The sequence below is a fragment of the Mesoplodon mirus genome (genome assembly GCF_964341445.2).
Source record: "Mesoplodon mirus genome assembly, chromosome: 5".
Taxonomy (NCBI): Eukaryota; Metazoa; Chordata; class Mammalia; order Artiodactyla; family Ziphiidae; genus Mesoplodon; species Mesoplodon mirus.
The window spans coordinates 77,947,244-77,974,266 of record NC_138980.1 but is presented as its reverse complement, the minus strand read 5'-3'; positions in this window follow the sequence as shown (position 1 = coordinate 77,974,266).

The window sequence follows — 27,023 nt, the reverse complement described above, 5'->3', positions numbered from 1 at the left end:
GGCTCCGGACGCGCAGGCCCAGCGGCCATGGCTCAAGGGTACAGCCGCTCCGCGGCACGTGGGATCCTCCCGGACTGGGGCACGAACCCGCGTCCCCTGAATCGGCAGGCAGACTCTCAACCACTGCGCCACCAGGGAAGCCCATTCTTTTAAATTTTTTAACAGTTTTCTAATATCTTTATTTATATTTGGCTACACCGGGTCTTAGTTGCAGCATGCAGACTTCTCTCTAGTTGTGGCGTGAGGGCTCTATAGTTGTGGTGCACAGGCTACAGAACGTGTGGGCTCTGTAGTTGCGGCACGCGGGCTTAGTTGCAGTGTCGCATGTGGAATCTTAGTTCTCTGACCAGGGAATGATCCTGAGTCCCCTGCACTGGTAGTTGGATTTTTAACCACTGGACCACCAGGGAAGACCCAAGAGCTCCTTCATTCTTAAAGCACAGTAAAAGCTTTTAAGATTATCTTTCTGTATATCTTATTCTTACTGTCTCAGAGAATGGTTAGCTACCTGGGAAGCCTCTATTCCCCCTTCCTCCACATGTTTAACTTGACTCCAAGACCAGTCCCACAGACTATCTTTTCATCCCTTCTTTCTCACATTCTTAATTTTCTTTTTCTATTGCCAGTAACTCTAAGCCCTTTCCAATATAAACCACTCAAACATGTTCCAAAGCCTTTTCATTCTTCCTCCTCATTCATTGTCTCAGTTCTGCAAATTAAAGGTCCTGGAACTGAATTGGCAAAGAAGGAATTCTTAACCAGTGGAGGAAAGGGAGTGGCTTTGAATACACTGCATTAATAATTTATTTTCCTGCTAGTAAAAACAAGTGAAACGTTTATATCTATCTTCTAGGCAAAGAAAGTTATACTATAAAATTCATGTTTAGTATGACAACTATTGATTCAAACTGAAATGGTCCCTATTTCAACTAATAAGGTGGGCTAAGTATTTGGATCTTCTTTCCCAACAAAAAACCCCACAAAATTCCATGATAAAATATTAAAAAGTTTTTTGTTTTTTTTTTGCGGTACGCGGGCCTCTCACTGCTGTGGCCTCTCCCGTTGCGGAGCACAGGCTCCGGACACGCAGGCTCAGCGGCCATGGCTCACGGGCCCAGCCGCTCCACGGCATGTGGGATCTTCCCGGACCGGAGCACGAACCCGTGTCCCCTGCGTCGGCAGGCGGGCTCTCAACCACTGCGCCACCAGGGAAGCCCTACAAATTATTTTTTTAAAGCAGCAGAATGCTGAATAGTAAGGAATTATTGGGCCAGTATCTAAGTGAAGGTGGGAACCAAAAAAGTTGAAACCACAGTGCCCAGAAGGCATTTTCCATATCTGCTCAACATGAGTTTCAGTTCTAGGACCTCAAGAGGCATATCAGACAGCAGACAAAGTTCATGGCCCACTCAGGGTGGGAGTCTAGCAGAAGATCTTCTCAGAAAATGCTGAGAACCTCAGAGAGCTTCACACTATCAAGTAAATTTCATCTGGAAATTGATGTGTCCAAACTCCTGACTTTAGGGCAGTGGTCCCCAACCTTTTTGGCACCAGGGACCAGTTTCGTGGAAGAAAATTTTTCCACGGACCGGTGGGTGGTGGGTGCGGGTTCAGGGGGTAAAGCGAGCGATGGGAGCGGCAGATGAAGCTTCGCGGGCTCGCCCACCGCTCACCTCCTGCTGTGCGGCCCGGTTCCTAACAGGCCATGGACCGGTACTGGTCAGCAGCCCGGGGGTTGGGGACCCCTTCTCTGGGGGGGTATAATGACAATTGCTTCAGTAGAGTAAAGGAAAACAAACAAGCATAAAACAACCTATAACTAGGATTTGCAACACAAATTACAACGTGGTCTAAAAAACTCTATGAGCCTAATTTATAATTGTCCCGGGATAGCAATATGTAGAGTCTAAAAAAATAATACCAAACCAAACCAAAACAAAAAAACAGGCTCATAGATACAGAGAATAGATCATTTATTAGTGTGGGGTGGGGTGAGGGGTGGGAGAAATGGGTGAAGGGAGTCAAAAGGTAAGGAAAAACCCAAAACTAATTAGTATATATAATTACAGTTGAACCAGAATCAGAGGAGCTGAGGTGAGGTTTCTGTGGCTTCCTGTCTTGAGGGACTATAGAAGCTGAGGTTACCTAATCTGTTCCTAAACATCTCGAGTCTGTGAGTGATTATGAACAGCAGGGGTGGGGCTGGGGGTGGGGTGTGTGGGTGGGTTTCCAACCCTTCCCCCTCCTGCTTTTCCCAATAACTTTAGTTTTGGAAAGCCCCTTGTCTGCACTAAAGTAAATCAAGCCTCCTCTTCCGGGGTGTATACCCTGGCCAGGCCATGGGCTTTGTCCACTTTGATCCCAATTTCAGGAGGGAAATGACCCCAAAAAGAGCTGGAATCTAAGGGCTAGCATCCAGTCCAGTGGTGGAGACGAACACACTTCCAAAAACGTGAAAAACTCCACTTGTTCTAAATCATTTTGCTTCCTGTCCAGGATGTGAACAGGGGTCCTTGTTCTCTGTGAGGAGTGTGCAGTTTATCCCGGTAGGAGGTAAAGACACTTTACATTATTTTATTGTTTGTGGAAAATGAACCCCGCGAACCTTCCAGATTATTACACAGGAATCTTACAGTCTTGGTGTCTGAGGAACACACCCAGGGGCAGAAACAGTTCACCAGAGACTGAATTAACACCGAAGTGTACCGGGGCCAAGTGAGGTGATGGAAAAACAAAACGCCAGACAAGTATGTACATAAATGTGGAAAGGGTACCTTTTCTCCAACTTCATGAAGTGCTTAGGACTTGATTTTGCAAAGTGCCTTTCATACAAACTGTTTCCAAAACCACTTTACAGTTAACAAAAAGCTCTGTATTAGCCATTTGTTGGTATGCAGTAATAAATCATGGTAGAGGCAGAGGAAAAAGTTACATCCAGGAGATGACATGGCTGTTAACTGTCTGTGGGGCGGGGCAGGTTGAGGATCTGGTGCTAGAGCACCACAGAGCTGATCTAGATAGCTGACTCCACTCTTCCCAGGTGTTATGCGGATCTGTCATGCAAGTATAACTACTTTTTGAGCAGTAACCACTGATTGGCCTCTCAATATTTCTCAGGTTTCCCTCACCTCCCAGTGCTCCCTGGCTGTACAATCTTCAAGGCAGAGGTAACAAACCACACACAACTTGCCACCCATTAGTCAGTTTTAAGTATAACTAAATTGAGGGTGAAGGCTTGAGGACAGATACACATGGTACAAAATTTGGGAAAAGAAATTTAACTAAATTTGTCCAAGACCCATTCTCAACATCGAGCCACCTTCAGGCCCCAACAAGAGATTTTCAAACAGTGAAACTCTGTAAAAAGGAGTTTTTTCTGGAAGCTGAAATAGAGACTGCATTATTAGTTATACAAGGAAAAAAACTTTTCCGAGCTTTACATTAAGACCAAGCAGTTTCTTTTCCATTATGAAATGGAAACAGTAGATGGCGACGTTGCCCTTGTTTTGGGGGGAAAAAGCTGCTTGTTAGAAGCTGGTGAACTGAGGCAAACACATTTAAAATCTAGGTTTAAAGTGTCGTTTCAGTTGTGTTAGAAATGCACACATTGTACCCACTAGAAGCTAGAGAGTTTCCCTCAACTTTTATTAGCTTTTCATATCTTTCTCTTGTTTTGAGGTTGTGCTTTTATATCCCAAGCTGTGGCCAGAGTAGTAGGTGTAGGGAAGGAATTACCCTAACCCCGGGCCATTTGCTCTGACGTCCAAAATGCTCATCAAAGGAAGAAGTCAGGAGATGATGAAAATCTATCAAATTATCAGTTTTGAAAAAAGTACTCCAGATATTTGTTTGGAAGAAATGGTAGACAAATCGTAGAGTTAATACACTTCTATGATAGCAAATTTCAGGAACAAATAAAAAAAGAAATGGTAATTACAAACAGATCCACCATTTATTGAGTTTTTGCTATGAGCCAGGCAGCGTGTCAAGTATTTTACGTCTGCCATTATGTAATTCTCAGAAAAATCTGTAAGGTAGGTATCATTATTCCCATTTTACAGAGGAGGCTTTCAGAAAGTTTAAGGATTTTTCCCGAGGTTTTGCAGTTAGTCACTGGATTGGTCAGAATTCACTTATAAGCTTGTCTGACTTTTTACTAACTTCCCTGGACTATGAAAAGAATTTATCTCACTTTTTCTAAAGCCAGTCAAGATAAAGACAAGTTTGCTGTTTCCAGAATGAGCTTTCAAAATTTATATATGAGATATATAAATATGTAAATCTCAAGAATGGGGAATAAAGAAGCTTGTGGGGTTAGAGGAAATACTTTTTTCATAATTGTTAGAACTTCCTGTATCCTACCCAAAACAATCAGATTAAGTTTGTGTGTGGGTGTAGGTGTGAGTGAGTACATACATATATAGCATTAGGGACTGAAAGGGCTGCCTGCTTATTTTTTAATGATATTGTTGCCAATTCAAAAGAGCTATGTGGTGCAAAAATAAGTTTTCACAAACCGCCCACCTCATAAATCAGTAAAAATGTTTCTTAATCATTCTTCTCTTAAGTGTAAATTCATGTCAAGGAAACACTTCTCCCACAGTGACACTAAGCAATAACCTTCCACTGTGGGGTTAAGAGTAACAATGGATAAGCTCACAACCAGTACAGGGAAGCTCATTCAGAGTCTCCACAGTACAGAATACATGTACCTCCTTTGTGAAGTTAGAACTAATCAGAAGGATTAGAACGAATCAAATCCTTCTGAAATGTCAACATGATAGTACAAAATTCCTTGAGTATGTACTTGTGAAGTTAGTTACAATTCAGATAAGCACAATGAACAAAGTATTTTAAAAAGCCCTTTAAAAGTTGCCTTTGGAATATCTTGAATTTGGAAACATTGGAGAGGCAGAAAAAATGTGCCAATCTAATTCCCTAGTTGGGGTTTGCTCATGCCTTTTAACGTGCAGTCAAGGCCAACCAAACCACTCCACATATTCTTTATTTTACTTCAAGACAGTTTATGAGTCTTTATAGGAAAGGACACAAATCTGGATGGATACAAACCCCACACCTGATACAAGAGTACCGGCCCACCCCTCATGTTTACAAGGTTGGGGGCAAGAGTACAAATGGAAGCCCTGTACAGTATTATCTCATTTTAACGTTATAAATCAAGCTAAAAGCTGTTGAATAAAATATGTTCTATCATCCAAAGTTGACAAGTATACATTCCTAATGTCATGGAAGGAGTCTGGATTCTCATTGCCCTCAAGGTCCTGCCCTAGAACACACAGGGAGAGCCAACTCCTGGGCTGCTTAAGAGACCTTATGTGCATGGGTGTGCACAACTCATTCCGTGTGTCCATATTCTGTCTGTTCTTCTCACAAACACCTTCCCCTTGCCCTCCACCCCTAGGGCCTTATGAACATTGGAAGAAGGACCCAGAGAAGAAGCTGATGTGGGTTCTAGAACCTGGCAGGGGCCAATGGGGTGGGAAATTTGGGGACCATGTTTGAGTTGTGGGTGGCTTGAGGGCTCTGGGTCATCATGCTCCCTTGACCCTGCCGACTTTCCACTGCATGGAGAGGAGCACAGCAGAGGACGGTCAGGGCAGGGCACACAAAGCACAGGGCCTGGCTGGGGCTCTCTTGCATGGATCTAAATGCACCGAGTATAAGATACTCCATAATTGTTCAAAAGTATATGTGAAGGTCAGCTTTCTCTGTAGGAAAGGAGATTGCAAGAGGAGACAGAAGACCAAGAGTAGGAAAAATGGCAGGAAGAAGAGTCAAGAGAACATCTCTCAGCAGAGGCAGGAGGCAGGGTAAGGTGATGACTTTGCATGCTCAAGCAAAGGAGTTCAGAGATGAGCCAGGTGACATGGTTTGAGGAAGAGTATCGACCCCTGAACTGTGGAAACAGCATTTTAGAACTCATCTCCTGTGGTCTCTTTTGGGGGTGTACATTTCCGTGACTTGATTCCATGTCCTGGGCTGCAGTTTTGTCTTATGGAGGGGAACGCTGAGCGTTCACTGATGCTGTTGTAACACCATTCCCACGCAGTAACAGCCTGCTCTGCTTTCATAACCCCCTTGGAGCGAGCCGTCACCTCCCTGTCCTCTTTCCTCTAAGAACTCAGTTGTTTGCCAGACCTCAGGAGGTCGTTTTCAAAATCCACATCTCAGAAAAAACACAGGCCTTTGGTGACCACAGTGTTGAGGGAGCCTGGCAGAGGCTTTGCCAGGAGCCAGGCTGTTGATCCTGGCAGGGTTTCTGCCCTGATGTGGACAGAGCACAGGAGACCAGCCTCCCCTCGCTCTCACTCTCCCTTCCTGCTCCCCTGCTGTGCAGTAGGCTTGGGTTTCTGAGACTCCCAGTGGGAGCCAAGCAGCTTGTCTCAGGCCAGGGGTTTGTGGTCTGTGCCCATGGCCTCCCGAGCTAGCCTTAATGTGCTCAGATGAGCTTCACCGCAGACCCATGGCTAGAAGATGACTTAGGGCCAGATGCAATCAGACTCTGGGTCAGTCAGGTCTTAATGAAAACTGGAATATCGCAGATCACACCTAAGGTGTATGTCATATAAAATGAATGTGGTAAGAGGACGTGAAGTATTAACTGGGGTTCTCCACCTCTTTCTACCACAATGCTCTTGCCAGTTGGCCTGAGACCAGAGCCTGGCATTGTCCCCCAGACTGGGAAGGAGTGTCAGGAACGAGCTGGAAAACAAAGACAGCAAGGTCTCATCTCTTAATTTCAAAAGCCTTGGGTTCAGGTATTTTAGGAGTTTGAGAAAATCAGCCACAACTAGTACCACCTCATCTCCCACCCCCACTAGACAGAGGTGCCCTAGGCTGGGGGAAGGAGTTGTTGATGAGAGAAAGGAAACAAGAGTTTGAATTGACTGTGCACGTGATGATTGTTGAGGAGAAGGAGGACTCTGAACCCAAGCCTATCCTTGTATTTCCTGGGCCAGACCTGGAGAGGAGACACCAATATCCCCAGTAGGTTTCGTGGTCCCAGAGCAAAGTGACCCTGTGAGTTGATTCCCAGAGTTCGGCCTTGGGAAGAAACTCCATGTCCAGTGTGTGCTCTTTGAGGCCAGTAGACCAGGGGAAGTTCATGGAGCCTCCAGCAGGCCCAGTGTCATCCCTCAAAGTACTGTGAGACAGCACCCAAAAGTTTCAGTGGCTCTCTGACTGGGTGATGGAAGAGAGCAGAAAGAGAGCATGCAACCCCTGGGGGCCATGGGTGGCAGGTGAGGCAGGCACAGAGGAACCTGCATAGATCTGACAGATGGAGGCCAGAGGTCCCTGGAGATGCCCACAGGGCTGTGTGGAGGGCTGGTGGCCGTCAAGGGCAATGATAGGAGGAATGTAGGTATCAATGGGACAGTCAGTCATGTGGACTATTTTCCTCTCTGCCTGCCATGGCCTTAGGTACACTCCCCAGCTCTTCCCTCTCTCAGTGCCAGGGTTTTAGCAGTGAGTTTTTATGGGTAATCTTCTATTTATATGTGTGTAATCTTGTACTTTGTTTGTTTTGAAAATTATACTTTAGTATCTTAGAGTCCCTCTCCTAGACTTAATAACTCACTTGGCATAAACAAATAAGCAAACTTATCTGGATCTATCTAGCCTCTCTTATTAGAATGTGTGTGTGTGAGGGGTTCTTGTTGCCCTTTGTCCTTGGTTGCAGTTCCATGAGAAAAATATCCCATTTAATATCCTGTTTCAAGTAGGTGTTATTACTACCATATTACACACAAAGAAAGTGAGGTTCAGAGAAGTAAGGTACCTTCCCCAAGGCCACTCAGCTAGTGGTAGCAAAGGTGGGATTCATACTTCATACCTGCATGTTTCCCATCTTTGCTTTTCCATCACACCACACAAACTTCTCTACTACTAGCCTGAGTCAAACATCAATTTGTATATGAAGAAACAGTCCAACATAAAGTAACCTTTCAGTACACCTGTGCGCGTGCGCGCACACACACACACACACACATAAAATGAAAAGAGTGAATAGAAAGAAAAATCTCCACCCAATCCAAACCAAAACAAAACAGACTCTAACCCCATAAAATAATAACTGTTTCTTTCCATGCTTTTATCCAAAGGCATAATCCACATTGAGCTCTTGTCCTCTCTCCCACCCCTGTCTGCTCTACCTCCTGTATTTCTGAGCTTGGTTGGTGGCAATACCATCAACCACACAATATCCCCCTCAAGTTAGAACCGGGTTGTCATTTTTTCTTTTTTTTACTTCTTTCTTTCTAACTTTCCTCTCTACTAGTGTCAAATTATTAGCCTTCAGAGTTGAAACACTCTTCATAAAACCCTTTTTCTCTATTTCTTCTGTCGATACTTAAAAGAGGTCTTCAGAACTTTTCTTTTTTTGCCTGAATATTCCCCAAAATAATTTTGGAAAACTATGTAGCCCCCATATATTATCAAGCTTCCCTCTAAAATGTTTGTTATACGTAAGACATGACACCATAAAACTCCTAGAAGAGAACACAGGCAAAACATTCTCTGCCATAAATTGTACCAATGTTTTCTTAGGTCAGTCTCCCAAGGCAATGAAAATAAACAAATGGGACCTAATCAAACTTACAAGCTTCTGCACAGCAAAGGAGACCATAAACAAAACGAAAAGACAACCTACGGAATGGGAGAAAATATTTGCAAATGATGCGACCAACAAGGGCTTAATTTCCAAAATATACAAACAGTTCATACAACTCAACAACCAAAAAACAAACAACCCAATCAAAAAATGGGCAGACGACCTAAAGAGTCCTTTCTCCAAAGAAGAGATACAAGCCAATAGGCACATGAAGAGATGCTCAACATCACTAATTATTAGAGAAATGCAAATCAAAACTACAATGATGTATCACTTCACACCAGTCAGAATGGCCATGATTAAAACGTCTACAAATATGGGCTTCCCTGGTGGCTCAGTGGTTGAGAATCTGCCTGCCAATTCAGGGGACATGGGTTCGAGCCCTAGTCTGGGAAGATCCCACATGCCACGGAGCAACTAGGCCCGTGAGCCACAACTACTGAGCCTGCGCATCTGGAGCCTGTGTTTCCGCAACAAGAGAGGCCGCGATAGTGAGAGGCCCGTGCACCACGATGAAGAGTGGCCCCCACTTGCCGCAACTAGAGAAAGCCCTCACACAGAAACGAAGACCCAACACAGTCAAAAATAAATAAATGAATAAATAATTTTTTTTAAAAAGTTGATTCAGAAAATGTTAAATTAAAAAAAAAAGTCTACAAATAACAAATGCTGGAACGGATGTGGAGAAAAAGGCACCCTCCTACACTGTTGGTGGGAATGTAGGTTGGTGTAGCCACTGTGGAAAACAGTATGCAGGTTCCTCAGAAAACTAAAAATAGAATTACCATATGATCCAGCAATCCCACTCCTGGGCATATACCCAGACAAAACTATAATTCAAAAAGATACATGCCGGGCTTCCCTGGTGGCGCAGTGGTTGAGAGTCTGCCTGCCGATGCAGGGGACATGGGTTCGTGCCCCGGTCTGGGAAGATTCCACATGCCGCGGAATGTCTAGGCCCATGAGCCATGGTCGCTGGGCCTGCGCGTCCAGAGCCTGTGCTCTGCAATGGGAGAGGCCACAACAGTGAGAGGCCTGTGTACAGCAAAAAAACCCCAAAAAAACAAAAACAAAAAAAGATACCTGCCCTCCTACATTCATAGCAGCACTATTCACAATAGCAAAGTCATGGAAACAACCTAAATGTCCATCAACAGATGAATGGATAAAGAAGATGTGGTACATATATACAATGGAATACTACTCATCCATAAAAAAAAACAAAATAATGCCATTTACAGCAACATGGATGCAACTAGAGATTATCATACTAAGTGAAGTAAGTCAGAAAGACAAAGGCAAATACCTTATGATATCGCTTATATGTGGAATCTAAAATATAACACAAGTGAACCTATCTATGAAACAGAAACAAAATCAGGATATAGAGAATAGACTGGTGGTTGCCACTGGGGAGGAAGGCGGTAGAGGGTAGGAGTGGGAATTTGGGATTAGCAGATGCAAATTGGTATATATAGAATGGGTAAACAACAAGGTCCTACTGTACAGCAGAGGGAACTATATTCAATATCCTGTGATAAACCATAATGGAAAAGAATATGAAAAAGAATGTGTGTGTATATATATATATTTATATATAAATATATATTTGTATATATATATATAAATATATATATTTATATATATAAATAACTGAATCACTTTACTGTAGAGCAGTAATTAACACAACACTGTAATTCAACTATACTTCAATAAAAAATAACTTAAAAAATAAAATGTTTTCTATAATTTCAAATATTTGCAAAGAATCTAAGCCAGCATATTATGAATACTGACACATGGAAAGAAAAACATTTCATTCCTCATTATTACTCTTTAAAGGTATCCAGTAAAGTCTAAATACTAATGATCGATACCCACCATCATTCATGTTAAATAATACATGTTTCAACAAATGGTGTTGGTACAGTTGAATGTCCATGGTAAAAAATCTGAAGCTCAACCCATACCCCCTCATATTTTACACAAGAATTAATTCAAAATTATCATAGACCTAAATTTAAAACCTAAAACCACAAAACTTCTAGGAGAAAACACAGGAACATTCTAATATTGTAAACCTGGGTTACTAAAGTGATTTCAGATGTAATACCAAAAGCGTAATCCATAAAAGAAAAAAATTGATAAAGTAGACCTTACCAAATTAAAACATTTTGCTCTGTGAAAGGCACTCCAAAGAGGATGAAAAGACAAGCCACTGACTGGGAAAAAATATTTGCAAATCGTATGTCTGGCAAAGGACTTGTATCTCTCAAAACCTAATAATAATAATAATAAACCAACCCAATAAAATTGTGACAAAACTATTTGGACACCATTAAAAAAGAAATAAGGATGGCAAATAAGCACATGAAAAGATGCTCTATGTTTTTAAGAAAATGCAAATTAAAACTATAATGTGATACCACTAAATACCTATTAGAACAGCTGAAACTAACAAACAAAACACAGAAAATAATACCAAGTGCTGGTGAGGATGTGAAGCAAGTGGAACTCTTATGCATTGTAGGTGGGAATGGAAAATGGTACAGCCAACAGTTTGGCAGTTTCTTTAAAGTTAAACACCAGCTGCATGGCTCAATAACCCACTTCTAAGTATTTAGCCACATGAGATGAAAACTTATGCTCACACAAAGACCTGTATGCAAATGTTTATAGACCCTTTATTCTAATGGCCAGAAACTGGAAAAAACCTCAAATGTCCTTCAACTGGTGATGGATAAACTGTGATCTAGCCACACAATGGAATACTACTGAGCAATGAAAAGGAATGAACTATTGGTAAGCACAGTAAAATGGTTGAAGTCAGACCCCCCAAAGGTTGCATGATTCCATTTATAAGAAATTTTGGAAAAGATGACACTACAATACTGTATCAAATATTGATACAGTGGTTACCGATGATTGAAACTGAGGGAAGGATAGACCCCAAAGGGGCAGCATGTGAGAATTTTGGGGGGTGAGGCAGCTGTTCTGAATCTTTTTTTTTTTTAATTTTTTTTGATGTGGACCATTCCCAAAGTCTTTATTGAAGTTGTCACAACGTTGCTTCTGTTCTATGTCCTGGTCCCTTGGCCACAAGGCATGTGGGATCCCAGCTCCCCAAACAGGGACTGAACCTGCACCCCCTGCATTGGAAGGTGAAGTCCCAACCACTGGACTGTCAGGGAAGTCCCTGTTCTGCATCTTGATTGTGATGGTGAATACATTTGCTAAAAACCCATACAACAGTAACTCCAAAGAGGGACTTTTACTGTATGTAAATTTTAAAAATTTATATATACATATATATGAATTACATCTTCTTTAATAATTGTAGAGTTTTACACCATTCCTTTTTCTTTTTAAATTTGCATTTCCATTTTACCCCTCCAAGAATTTTATCCTAATGTAATATATTTTTATACTTGAAAGTCTATTATTGATAACCCCAATATACTTCTCATTTACAAAGTATATATAAATTCAAAATTAAGACATTAAAAAATTCCTTTTGATCATAAGTCTATATGCAATTTAAAAATTCTGGTTAGAGTTATTTCCATCATTTATAGTAGTTCAAAATGGACCAAAACAGCAGAAATATATTTTAAATTTTGGTAATTAATGAATATAAATTTATATAAAAAGACATTTATGTAAAAAGTAAAATTTGGGGGAAAATGTATCTGTTAATAAGATGGATGTTTATATTTTGAATTGTCCCCTTGTTTTCAGCTTCTCTGTCCCCACCCCAAGTCTTTTTACTCTGGCACATTACACCATAGTAAGATTCTTGGTGGTGAGAGGTGCCTTTCTTTCATTATGTGGGAAAAGGATGAGTTGTGGAAGGAGAACCAGTCCAGCCACTGCAGGCATGTTCGACCAGTTTGAAGAAAGAAAGTATATGAAGATGAAAGCTCTGCCTGGGTAGCACTTACATTTGGATACCTGCTGCCTTTGAGTTCAGCCTTCCCTCTGCCTTGGCCATTTCAGCAGCTTTAATCCCCTGTCTCTCTTCTGATCTGTTCCCCACTCAACCATCAAGCTTATCTTTCTGAAGGACAAACTTGACCATTTTCCTCCTTGGCTCAGAAGTTCACTGCCCAAACCTTCCCTCTCCCCTCCCACCCTCCATAAATAGTACCCTCTTTATCTACTATATCCAAACTCCTGAGCTGCTCCTTTCATGATCTGGGTCATGAACTCCCCCATTATATCTTTATCTGGCCCCACCTGCTCTTATCACCCTCTCTCCCTTCCAGTCTGAGCATTCTGAGAGCATGTTCCATACATTTCTCAGCTCTGAGCTCCTGAGCCTTGCAGAGTGCCTGTTGTGTAACAGGCTTTGAGGGAGTAGCAGAACACTGAAGTCAGAGAAAGGGAAAGAATACTGGTATTTCTTTCCAAATCACCATAAAATGTTTCAGTGTGGAATAGAAAGACACAGAGAGAACTTACACCTATCAAACATTAAGGTTTATAGGCCCATTTAAAAATGATTAGTTCATGCCTGTGTGGCATTTTAATATTTTTATGGAAAGGATATGCCAGATGTGAGCCTTGCCTTTTTGGGCTGTAAAGTCTGATTGGGAAGGGCCACATGTGTGTTCTCCCCATTTCTTCACACAGGGTGGGCTCTAAGTATATATTAAATGACAATGAATTGCCAGAGGGTTAGGCTGGTTTGTTAATCTTGGCACTGGGGTTAACCACGGTGATGTTAATAATGAAATTCCCTTTTTTTTAACCCAGCCCCTTTTCATCCACACTATGACATAATGTGGCTTTGAAGTAATTTTATGAAGAGGAGAACAAAAAGAATGTTAGTGTTATAAAGTTCCAATACTGTGTTTCCCCTTAATGCATCTTTTAGCTGCACTTCCATTAAAAATGCTTGGTTTTGCAGCAGATAGGGACCTCTCCTGTTCTTCCAAGAAGGAAACCGAGAGGAGGGGGAAACTGCCAAGTCACTTGCAGCCTGTTGATTTGTACAACAGATTCAGCCTGCGTGGGAAGGCTGGACTGGGAATCAAGTTTGTGCCACCAGAAGGGGCCAGATGAGTCTCAGAGGGAGGGCAATGTCATGTAGTCAAGTGACAGCATCAGTCACCAGCCCTCATAGTGGGACCAAGGTCCAACCACAGAATGCCAGTGAGCTCCCTTGAGAGGCTGACTGGCATCCTTACAATATTTCAGTTCCACTTATTGTAAAATCCTGTCAGTTTTTATTCAATTTGGCATCTCCATGGCCTTTCCAGATAATGTGTCGTGGGCACATTTGAGGCTTTTGGAAGCCCTGGGGTTTCCTGGCAAGGTGAGTAAAGAAAGCCATTAGCAGAAGCAGCAATAGGTCTGCGAGTTACTTTTCATCCATTGTCAGCCTGTCTTTTCCTTTGGGCCCAGACCCATAATTGCTCTATGACACACAGCTTTGTCAGATCTCCCAAATTACTGAGATTCCCAGCATCCTTAAAGGGCTCAGTGCATAAGAGTATAAATTCTGTTGATGGAATGGCTCTGAAAATTCAACACCCCCCCATTTGTTTGACTTCATCAAGACTCATTACCTGAATGAGCAGGTGCAACCCATCAAAGAATTGGGTGACCTCATAACCATCTTGTGCAAGATGGTGACCCCTGATTCTGGCATGGCAGAGTATCTCTTTGACAAACACACCAGGGAGATGGTGATAACCAGAGCTAAGTCTTAGGCTGCCTTCCATAGCCATGGGAGTGATTTCCCTGGTCACCAGAGCATGCATGTCGGGGTTAACTTTATCTTGTGTATAAGATGTATCAAAACATCTCCTTAGATACTTTCTTTTGTACCCTTCCTTCAAATAATGTGATTTGGTCACCCCACCCTCCCACCCCCCCAAAAGTAGATAAACTTGCTGAATTTTTAGCTGAAAGAAGACAGTGCTATGTACAGATGGGTGGAATCTGGGGAAGTGGTAGGAGTGTCACAGAGAAATAGATGAGTGCTCAGCAATGGAAAAAAAAAAGACTGGTTCCCTCTCTCCTGTAGCCAGCTGGATATGGTGCAACTCTTAATTATTAAATGCCCTTAGAAGAAAGTGAAGGAAACATAGAGACTTTCTCACATCCTACTTTGACCTGGTGGTAGTGGCAGTTGGGAAGAAAGAGGTAGATTTGGAGAATGGGTGTTGCGGTGGGGAAGGGAGAAGGCTTTCAAAGGGTGGAGTTTCTGATGCCTTAGCCATTCAGGGCCCGGGTTCCTGGAAGTAGGGAGGACACTGCTTTTCTGGGAGAGAAATTGTGCTAAAGGGGACAGATGGGCCTAAATGTATGCCCAGTGGCCTAGGGGCATGTGGCCCATTGCCGTGGAGAAGAGGGAGTGAAGTATTTATTCTAGGGAGCTGTGATAGGAAGAGAACTCTGGCCTGGATCATACCTGTGCCTTCCCTACAATTTCCATCTCTGACCAGCAGGGGTTCCTTGAGAAAGAATTGTGGCCCCTTGAAGAATCACAGCACCATATGTATTGTATGTATTTCTTTAAACTTTCTCCCTTATTCACTCTGAATATCATAGTAAGACCTGGTTTGGTGAAGGAAGCTCCAAGAAGTTGTAAGCTTTTGAGTTAAGGAATAGAAGGCAAAAAATGAGCTGGGACAAGAAATAGACTCATAAACTCAGGTCAAGTTGGGAGGGACCACAGGAATGATCTGTATACAACACTATCACTGTATGAGTAAGGAAAACAACAATGAAAAGTTTCTAGCCTGGGTCACACAGCAGCCAAAGTAGTAGGAAAATCAGAACAAGAATCCATGCTTAGTGATTGACAATTCAGCATAGTTTCTTCTTCACCAGGCTGTTTTAGCAAAGGGTCCATACTAACCTCTGTGTATGTGTGTGTGTGTGTATGTGTATGAGAGAAAGGCAGAGAGAGGTAGAGATCCGTACCCATGGGCCCACAGCATACCCACACACATACTTCTATGCTGAACTATATTAATCCTTAGCAATGACACACTTGGCCATTGGTGGGTTCTCTGATCTCATAACATACACATACCTCTATCCTGGCTCTGGTGATGGACAAATATAGCTACACCTGCTCTTTTGGCTCCTTTGGTGAGGCTGACTCACAGAGTTCACAAGCTGCTGGCTAGCTTAGGGAATGGTTTACTTCCCCAGGAAGAAGTCACTGACTCTTCATACATTTATGGCCCCTTGACTGTTGATAGGAGAGACCCAGGCTTGTACCCATTCTGGGGCTATGTGTTACATGGTCTTGAGGGTGGGCAGCAATGCAAATTCCTGCTCTGAGTAGGACTGTACTTTTCTGAAACCCTGTTGACCATCTGACCTGCTCTGGCCCTACCAAATTCATTGCAGCAATGGATCTCATTTGGCACCATTTTTAGGGTCTCCTTGTCCTCCATAGACACCATAAAGAAAGATGTGAAATTAGCTTATTAAACACCAATCACCTATACTATTTAAAAAGATAATTTAAAAAAATCTCCTATGAACACTTATTAGAGATTTTTTTTTTTCTTTTTTTTTGCGGTACACGGACCACTCACTGTTGTGGCCTCTCCCGTTGCGGAGCACAGGCTCCGGACGTGCAGGCTCAGCAGCCATGGCTCACGGGCCCAGCCGCTCCGCGGCATGTGGGATCCTCCTGGACTGGGGCACGAACCTGCGTCCCTTGCATCGGCAGGCAGACTCTCAACCACTGCGTCACCAGGGAAGCCCTATTAGAGATATTAATGCCAGCCCAGGTATGATTAACATGTGCAGGAACTCACCACACTGCATCTTTTTTTTTTTTAATTTTATTTTATTTACTTTTTTATACAGCAGGTTCTTATTAGTTATCCATTTTATACACATCAGTGTATACATGTCAATCCCAATCTCCCAATTCATCCCACCACCACCACCACCACCACCCCACCACTTTCCCCCCTTGGTGTCCATACGTTTGTTCTCTACATCTGCGTCTCTATTTCTTCCCTGCAAACCGGTTACCACACTGCATCTTAATTGTGCTTCTTTTGTGCCAAGAAATTGAGATTTGATTCTTTCTAAGCTCTACTATTGGCCGACCTTGCTGGGATTAGGTCATTAAACACCAGTAATTCTCACCTAGATTCTCTGCAGATGCTACACATTAGAGCACTCATTTGTTTTACTGTCCCTCTTTGCTAAAGCATCTGTTGTAGGTGGCGTTGTTCCAATCCCACTACTCAACAAATTAAACTTTCCCAGGAGCAAAGAGTAGTTCTTAAAATTTCCTGAACATCCTTGGCTTCCTCTGGGCACGCTTACTTGGAAACACATCCTGGTAAAAGCTGAAGGGTGACTAATGCTACCAAAAATGGGTGTTCTGAATCTTGCATGGTGGTCTCCCTGGTTTGCACTAAGGGCAGCAACCCACATACCGCAAAGAATGTGATATACAGATCAGGATGCAAGAATGTCATGGCAAGGGCACTGTTAGATAATGCAAGAAATGCTAGGAAATTGTAACTATTTGAACCTCACATTGTTCCACTGTTAACTGCTGGAGCCCCAGAGCAAGCACTTCTTCTATTCCCCACAAGAAACATCATCATGGTTCTCAATATTAATGAGTCAGCCATGATGTCTTTATAAAATGTGCTTTTAAAAGTTAACCTCCCTGGGCTTCCCTGGTGGCGCAGTGGTTGAGAGTCCGCCTGCCGATGCAGGGGACACGGGTTCGTGCCCCGGTGCGGGAAGATCCCACATGCCGTGGAGAGGCTAGGCCTGTGAGCCATGGCTGCTGAGCCTGCGCGCCCGGAGCCTGTGCTCCGCAACGGGAGAGGCCACAACAGTGAGAGGCCCGCGTACCGCAAAAAAAAAAAAAAAGTTAACCTCCCTTAGCCAAGGTCTCCCCGACTCTTTTTTTGTTTGTTTTTAACCAAGAGTGTTTTCTGACTCCAGCTCATATGTTAATATGACTGGCTTCATTCAGTGACACCTCACTTTCTAAGCTGATTATGCTGCTCAGGTATTGTACTTGGGCTTTTTATTGCATGTGACTTTTTCCCCCCACTGTATTAAGAGTGACAGGGAGAAAAATAACTCGCAATTCTGAAAAGTTACCCAAAATGAACTTTTGGAGAAGAAAGCCCAAACCAATCCTGGATCAGGGTAAAGCCCACAGGTTCCCAAGACTTATATTTTGCTTTCCTTTGATCAAGGTATATTCTAGGTGTGTTCCTGAAAACTTTACTTTTTCTAGAAGGTTTAGGGAGGGAGGGGCTGGTGTGACTAGTAGAAAAGAGCTGACATTTCTGGGTTGGCAGGGATTAAGTGCTGTTTGGCAGCTATCTGATGATGGAGGTGTAGAAAAAAATCAGCCAAATCACTGAATAAATTAAGTTTGATGCATAACACTAAAGATAGTTGGAGTTCACACCAAAAGAATTTGTTCCACATCTTCTAACCTAGACTTTCTCCATATGGAGAGAAGAAGGAGAGACAATCAATCATCTGAGGGTCTTGACCTGAATATGGAAGAGTTTTACCTGCAGGAAAACCAGTGTCAAGCAGGGAATGGAGGTAGACAGATGCTGAGCACCTTCTCTGTGCCTGACTTTGTGCTCAGAGATCTAAATGCCTTACTTCAGTTAACCCCTGCAGCAGTTTTGGGTAGGTCAATAGTAATCCCTACTTAGTCACTGAAGTGAGGTAATTTGCCAGTCATGGAAATAGTACACATCAGAGCAGGACCTCAAACCATTGTCTATTTCTGAAGCCCATTGTCTTTGTTCTTTCTTACACTGACTGGCGTTAGCCCAGATATGAAACAAGAAAGGTCTTTTCACATCCACTTGATAGAAACTTCTTCACTCAGGGATGAAGAACATTTAGAACTCATTTTTTTTTCCCTAGAATGCCCAGAATTTACCCTCATGAAAACCACAAATCCAAATCATTCCCCCACCACCACCAAACTTAAATAAACCCTGTAAAATAAATAATTTCAAAAGCAGTTTTTATACTGAGAAATGATGATGAAATATTACCCCTTCCTCAAAGGTACTACTATAGACTGAATATTTGTGTCCATCTAATCCCTCCATCTGATGGCATTTGGAAGTGGGGCCTTTGGGAAGTGATTAGTGCCCTTATAAAAAAGACCTCAGAGAGCTCCCTTGCCTCTTCGACCATGTGAGGACACAGCAGCAAGACAGCCATCTATGAACCAGAAAGTGGATCCTCTGCTGCTGCCTTGATTTTGACCTTCTCAGCCTTCAGAACTGTGAGAAATAAATTCCTGCTGTTGATAGGTCACCAAGTCTATGGTATTTTTTTTGTTTGTTTTTTATTTTTTTATTTTTATTGGAGTATAGTTGATTTACAATGTTGTGTTAGTTTCAGGCATACAGCACAATGAATCAGTTATACATATACATATATCCACTCTTTTAGATTCTTTTCCCATATAGGTCATTACAGAGTATTGAGTAGAGTTCCCTGTGCTGTACAGTAGGTTCTTATTAGTTATCTATTTTATATACAGTAGTGTGTATATATCAATCCCAATCTCCCAATTTATCCTTCCCCTTCTCCCCCTCTGGTAACCACAAGTTTGTTTTCTACATCTGTGGCTCAACTTCTGTTTTGTAAATAACTTCATTTGTACCCTTTTTTGTTTTTCAGATTCCACATATAAGTGATAATCATATGATATTTGTCTTTCTCTGTCTGACTTACTTCACTCAGTATAACAATCTCTAGGTCCATCCATTTTATGGTATTTTTGTTGTAGCTACCCCAACAGACTAAGACAGGCACATAAAATAAATTTTACCTTCCTCTGCCAATCAGGAGAGAACATTCTTCTAGACCTTGTGATGGGCTAAAGGGGAGCTATATTTTATTTCAGTCTTACAGTGACTTCTCCCTAGAGTTGCTAAGGAGTTCATATCCTTGTGCACAATTTTTTAACGGTTGACTCTGGCAGAAGAAAGAAAACCATAAAACCATCCAGGAGTCTTATGACAGGTGTTCCACTACCTTATTTAAGGATTATACTTTCCAAAGCTGATCTCTAATCAAGCCTTGACAGAAGGGCCTCCCTCTGGCTGTCCCCCAGAGTGCCTTCCCATGCCTTTGGGGGAATCCTTCATCGATGAGCTGCTGGGGATGCAGTCAGACTGCTAAGTTTTTTATAACATATCAGCCAAATGTTTCTTTCAGAGTTTGACAAATGATTTCTACTCTTTTTTGTACAGGTAGAATGCCCAGAGCCCCCATGAAAAAATCTTTCGGAACACCAAAACTCAAAAAAAAAAAAAAAAAAAGAAAGAAAAAAGCAACACTTCAATGGAAAATATCATTGTCATCTGTTTCTTGTTATTTTCTTATCTGTGTCTCATCCTTCATTTTGATAAGTGTGGTTTTATTTTTAGACTCTTGTCTTTCTGACTTGAGTGCTCCTGCTGTTGTTTTCTATACGTTTTCACCACCATTCTTGTCAGTACGCTTTTAGTCGGGGATTGTTTGGGTTATTAACCTGGCTGCTCAAGTTTAAGTGCAGCTGGCATACATAGGGCTGGGTTCGTGCTTAAAGTACGTGTGTGGAGAGTGTTACGTTTGAAGTGGAGTTTGGGGGTTTGGTTGTTCCAGTTACCATTTCCCACGGGAAATGTTTTTGAATACTGTTGTTTTTTGAACCATCCTTGTGGCAGGTCTGATTCATGACTATCAGAACCAGATTGAATTTCTCATCTCCTCTTTTGGAGGAAGTGCCTTTTATTTGGGAGCAGGTTGGAGGAGGGGTTCATTTTGCTGCTGGTTCCAGAACCAGGATTGGACAAGAGACACAGAAGGTTATAAGGATGTCTACTAATTGCTTTCCAATGCATGTCCTTTCTTTCTCCTGAAGTTACCAGTACTGTTTCCTATAACTTATCTTATTCTGTGTATTTCCAGATCTTTCTATTAACCCTTTTCCTTTCCTTCTGTGAAAGGATAACCACATGGTGGTGATGTTTTACTGATGCAAATTTCTTGAATTTTTTTTTCTCCTTGTACGAGGATATGGGGAAGAAGATAAGTTGTGGCACTTTGTTTCTAAGAGCCTGGTTCACACTCTGCACGTGGAATGGATGTGCAGAGCAGAGGAGGACTCTGAAAGCAAAGTGACCATTGGGGAAATCTTATGTTTGGGTTACATCTTCTTTGCTCGATAAAGCCCACATGACTTCTAAATATTATGCATCTTCATTGGAGATGGCAATTAGGAGAAAATATTTTTTCTATCCATTTATCAGATAATTTTGATGCCAAACCAAGCCATACTCTGGGGTAACAGCTTCCTGATGGGCAAACATGTCCCAACAGGACTCACATCAACCTGGAGGAAAAGACAATTTAAGTCTCTAGCTTGGAAGAAATGCATGGTGGCTTAAAGAAATTAATTCCAACAAACTCTATCTTTTGTGGGGCTCCTACCTGGGCAACTAAAAAGGGACACATTGAAATTGTCTGGTATTTTCATGATGTCATTGGTTCAATGACAGCAAAGGCTTTTCCTATGGGGCCAGCCTGTCCTGGCACAGAGGACAACAGTGGCAGTCTTTGTCAGGCTCAGTCATCATTCAGAGATGCTCCTTATTCCAACATGATCCTTTACTCCTTTATTTTTCCTTTAATATTCCATGCTTATCTCATCAATAAACTGTGTGGGCTCTACCTCAGACATATCTCCTTCCCACCACCTCCACCATATCTCCCCTGGATTACTGCTGTGACCTCCTCCAAAAAGGTGGTCTTTTTGCTTGTCCTCATATGGAGGAAGGAACAAGAAAGCTCTCTAGGGTTTCTTTTATAACGGCACTAGTCCCATTCAGGAAGGCTTCACTCTCATGACCCAATCACCTCTCGAAATTCCCACCTCCAAATACCATCACCTTGGGGGTTAGGATTTCAACAAATGAATTTGGTGGATATGGGCAAACACACAAAAATTCAGTTTATAGCAGATTTTCTGCTTTTAAGGACTCAAATGATTACATTGGGCCCACCTGAATAATTCAGGATATTTTCCCCATCTTAAGGTCCTTAGCTTTAATTACAGCTGCAAAGTCCCTTTTGCCATGTAAAGTAACATATTCACAGTTTCTGGGGATTAGAGTGGGGACATTTTGGGGGTGCCATCATAACTTATATTTTCTAACTATTCTATAGTGAATTTTAAAAATATTTTTTTAATTTAGAAATTTTAAAAAGCTATTTAAAAAATAAAAGATTCTCAGACTGAGTTAAAATAATGAGCCAAAAAACCCTCTTTCCAGGAAACATATAATATTAATAAGCACCAACCATGAAATTACTGTTTCTTTGTTGACTGGTTAATATATATGAACATTAATTTTAATTATAGTGTTTTGGTTTACTTATTCATGCATAGAAATGTTAAGTTTATGATAGATGGTTACTATATTTGGCCAAGCATATACTGCAGGATGCTGTTTACTTGTGCTAATTTTATAAATTTTCCTTATTTGATGGGCTGTACATCCAATAACTTCATTATGAATAAAGTACAGGTTTGGAGAAGTTACATTATCCTGAAATGACTTCAATCAATGATAACTTTGGTTTTTATAAAGGTCACCTGATAGAGGTGTAGTGTTTTTTTAAGGAAAATAAATTTAATAGGTTAAGTAATTATTCCTGCGGTATATCATAATTGCAAGTTTCTTACTATCTTTTTTTTTTTTTTTTTTTTTTTTGCAGTACGCGGGCCTCTCACTGTTGTGGCCTCTCCCGTTGCGGAGCACAGGCTCCGGACGCGCAGGCTCAGCGGCCATGGTTCACGGGCCCAGCCGCTCCGTGGCATGTGGGATCCTCCTGGACCGGGGCACGAACCAGCGTCCCCTGCATCGGCAGGCGGACTCCCAACCAGTGCGCCACCAGGGAAGCCCCTTACTATCTTTTAAAGATGCTTTTTAATAACCATTAAAAAAGCAACATGATGAGTGATTTCTCTGTTAAGATCATGAATATACATCAAAGGATGAATGAAAATAATCAATTGTCCTAATACCATGCAAATGAGCACTTGTAGCTTGAGAAAAAAATTGCAGTACAGCCTCACTGGAAAAGTGCCGTATCTCAAAAGTTTAGGTGACCTATATGAGAAAAGAATCTAAAAAAAGAATGATTATATGTATAACTGAATCACTCTGCTGTACACTTGAAATTCACAACATTGTAAACCAACTATACTCCAATAAAACTAAAATCAAAAATAAAAAACAAACAAAGCCCCCAAACAAACAAAAAAACAGTTTAGGTGACATTGGAGATAGCATACTTTGGAAACCTATGTTAAACGATTTAAAAAGTGCAGCACATACAAAGGGCAAATATGCATGCAAGGAATGTAAATAAAAATAGATTATAGGGCTTACCTGGTGGCGCAGTGGTTGAGAGTCCGCCTGCCGATGCAGGGGACACGGGTTCGTGCCCTGGTCCGGGAAGATCCCACATGCTGCAGAGCAGCTGGGCCCGTGAGCCATGGCCACTGAGCCTGCGTGTCCAGAGCCTGCGCTCTGCAACGGGAGAGGCCACAACAGTGAGAGGCCTGTGCCTGGCAAAAAAAAAAAAAAAGAAAAAAAATGTGAGTGTAGAGAAATAAAATATGTTAAATCAATATATTATTTTAGATATTATACCATATTTAAATAGGTGAGTAAGTAAATTGGAAAACAGAAAGTAAACGTTATTATTTTATACAGTTTCTAACATTTATAGATTCAATTTGGCCCTGCACTCACTCTCTCTCTCCCTTTTTTTTTTTTTTTTTTTTTTTTTTTTTTTTTTTTTGCTGTACGCGGGCCTCTCACTGCTGTGGCCTCTCCCGTTGCGGAGCACAGGCTCCGGACACACAGGCTCCGTGGCCATGGCTCGCGGGCCCAGCCGCTCCGCGGCATGTGGGATCCTCCGGGATCGGGGCACGAACCCGTGTCCCCTGCATCGGCAGGCGGACTCTCAACCACTGCGCCACCAGGGAAGCCCTCTCTCTCCCTTTTTTAATAGCCTCAGTTGGGAAAATGGGAGCTTGCTTACACTTGGGATTGCCTGATATTCAGGCTTGTACGTTACATAGGAGGCATGATTTGTTTGAGGATTTGTCAGGGGACAGCTATTGGATGGAGTCAGGGCCAGGGGCTCAGCAACACAACTCCTCATCTTGGCTTTTTCTGATTCCAAAATGATTTCTGTTTCCTCTTTTGAAGAGGATCAAGCAATCAGGCAATTAGGTTCCTTGCGGCAGAAATGGCTGCTATTAAGAACACTCTGGAGAGATACCCATGTGTCAATGGCTTTCCCTTCCTTCATCAGCCCTCAAAAGAGACTTGAAGAAGTGAGGGAAGTGGATGTTTATAGTTTGCGGACAAGATCTATGCTATAAAACAGAATTGCTTTTACTATCAACAGCAAAAGAGAACTTACAGATATATAAACCTTTGGGGCCTGGTTGATATCATTCCTCTATTTTGTTTTTGCTCTAAAACAAATATGAGGAAAAGGTAGAGACATCAAGTAGATAAAAACAAGTATAGAACAGACACCGGAAAGCTTTTTTTTTTTTTTTTTTTCTATTCTGAAAACCATTTGTGTGTAGCAGGACCAAGGAGACAAGGGTGAAGAATTAAATCGTTAGGTTGCTGGAGAAATAGTTAGCTGACATAACTGGCATTTGGAGAAGCTGGCTTTTTAAGATGTGAATTAGTTTTATTAGGCTAAATGCATTTATTCTTTCAAAAACATCTTGTGTAATTATTTATTCGACACAACATTTCACGTGCATGTCCTCAATCAGCTCATGAAACAGTTTAGCAGAATATTGCAGGAAAAGCAAAGGATGACAGCATGGAAAGAAACAATTAAAGTGGCTGACAGCATTTAATTTATCTCTTTTACTTAGCTGGGCTATATCCAGGCTTCTTGGGGCCGTTGGGCATAATCCTCGGGGATGATGAATGGTTCTTACAGCAGTTTTCCTTGGTCCTTTGTGAAATGTAAAAGTTTACCTCCTGGGCAGAGCAGACGCCAACGTGCACTTCAGAAACAAAGAGGCCTGGCTGTGGTTTCCCTCTTCTGGGATGGAGTCCAGTGTGCCCAACCCAACTCCATCCTGCCTAAACCAGAGAGATGGGGAGTATGCAAGAAATAATGAATGAAATTGGCAGAGCTCTTGTGAACGGCGAACCCAAGTTGGCTTAGATATTCATAGTAATAGAGGGCACCAGAGGTGGGACTGAGAAAAACTCAGTTCCTTCTTCTTGACATCATTAAAGCAGCTGTATTCTAGGTCCTATGCTTGGAGAGTTCCACAGTTCTAATCCTCATAATAATCCTAGGAGTACGGTAGGTATTAGCATTCTTAAGATGAAAGCAACAACTTGTTCTAACAATTAAAGTAACTGATTGAAAGGAGAGCTCAGAGAATTTTGGGAAAATTGAAGAATCAGGCTTAGAAAGAAGATAGAAGGGAATAGTTCCTGGGATCTAGATTGCTGGAACTGACCCACACTGTCATTGGGGTACTGTTTGGATGAATGGAATAATGCTCTTGCATTATTCTGGTCAAGTCTCAAGTTTCGTGGAGAGAGAATCTAACGGGGGCAAGTGGAAATCCTTGAAGTCCTAATATGACTGTATGCGATGGTGGCTGGGTAGTTACCCAAAGTAAAATTGGTATGTTGTCACAAAGCACCGGGAAAGGATGCTGGAAAGGCAAAAAATGCAGATATGCCACAAACGGAAACTTAGAAAACTTAACATAACTTGACTGATGCCACCCAGTGAATGAGTGGCAGCCAGGATACAAACGCAGTTCTTTTTTTTGCCTCAAAGGCTACCCTTTTCCCATGCTGCCATGCTACCTCTCAGATACCCAGGTGGACAAGGATCATGTAAACCATTTATTTTGTCATTGTTTGCAACAAAGTGACTAAAGTGAAGGAAGAGATGAAGATTGGAGGATGTGGTGAGTAGATATGGGTGGGAAAGGAGAAGATTTGATTTTCTTTTTAACATCTTTATTGGAGTATAACTGCTTTACAATGGTGTGTTAGTTTCTGCTTTATAACGAAGTGAATCAGCTATACGTATACATATATCCCCATATCTCCTCCCTCTTGCATCTCCCTCCCACCCTTCCTATCCCTGGGACAAAGTGAGAGAGTGGCATGGACTTATAAATACTACCAAATGTAAAATGGATAGCTAGCGGGAAGCAGCCGCATAGAAGATTTGATTTTGTTAGCAAAAGATTTTCACGACACTTTTCTTAAATACCTTCCCATCTAGGTATCCTTGATACTCCTCTCTTCTGGTCTTTATCACTTCTCCTTTCTCTTTCTCCCAGATGCTCTGACAGCTCCTTATATTCTATTTCCCAGGGCTTGGTCCTAGGTCCTCTCTTCTCCATCAACTTTCATCCATACACCAATGACCATCACTAGCTATTGACTAAAGGATAAAGTCCAAATGGCTCAGCAAGTCCATCAGGGTTCCTCATGTCTAAGCCCCATACTACCTAATAATCTTCTCTTGTTCTTTATGGTGCCATAATTCAAGACTCACTGGCCTATCTTTTTTTTGTGTTCCAATAGGCCATCCACGCTATCACTTCCAAGGTTAGTTCATCTTATTCTATACTCGAGAAAATCCTTCCAACTTTCTACCTTGTATCCAAATCTGCCTCATTCTACAAGGTCCAGCTCAATTCTCACCATCTCCAAAAGACCATCTCCAGTAGCTCTACATTTCAATGGCCACTTGCTTTTTCAAGGCAAAGTCTGGGGGACTTTCCAGGCAGTCCAGTGGTTGAGACTTCACCTTCCAGTGCAGGGGGTGCAGGATCAATCCCTGGTCCAGGAGCTAAGATCCCACCCACATGCCTCACAGCCAAAAAACCAAAACATAAAACAGAAGCAATATTGTAACAAATTCAATAAAGACTTAAAAAAAAAAAAAGTCTGGGGCATTTGTCTGGGCCCTTAACCACATACCACTTCATAATCTTACGTGGTTATCTTGTTTCCCTGAATTGACTGTAGGCTTTTGGAGGGAAAATCTTTTTAGGACTGGGTAATAACTACCCAACAAATATTCACACAATCAGTTTGTTTCAAAAACAAGAAGTGTGTAATCTGTGTTTTACTAAAAGAAGTTATTGGGCCTGTTCTCCCACCCACGACACTACAGAAGCAACAGCAGCTTCAGTTCAGGTTTGGATGGGGGTGTCCCCTCATGTGACAAATCCAAATTATAGTCAGCCTTCCCAAAGAGATTTCAATCTACTATCATCTTGGGTAAGATCTATGAAGCTCCCTAAGAAGGTGAAGAAAAGCAGCATAAA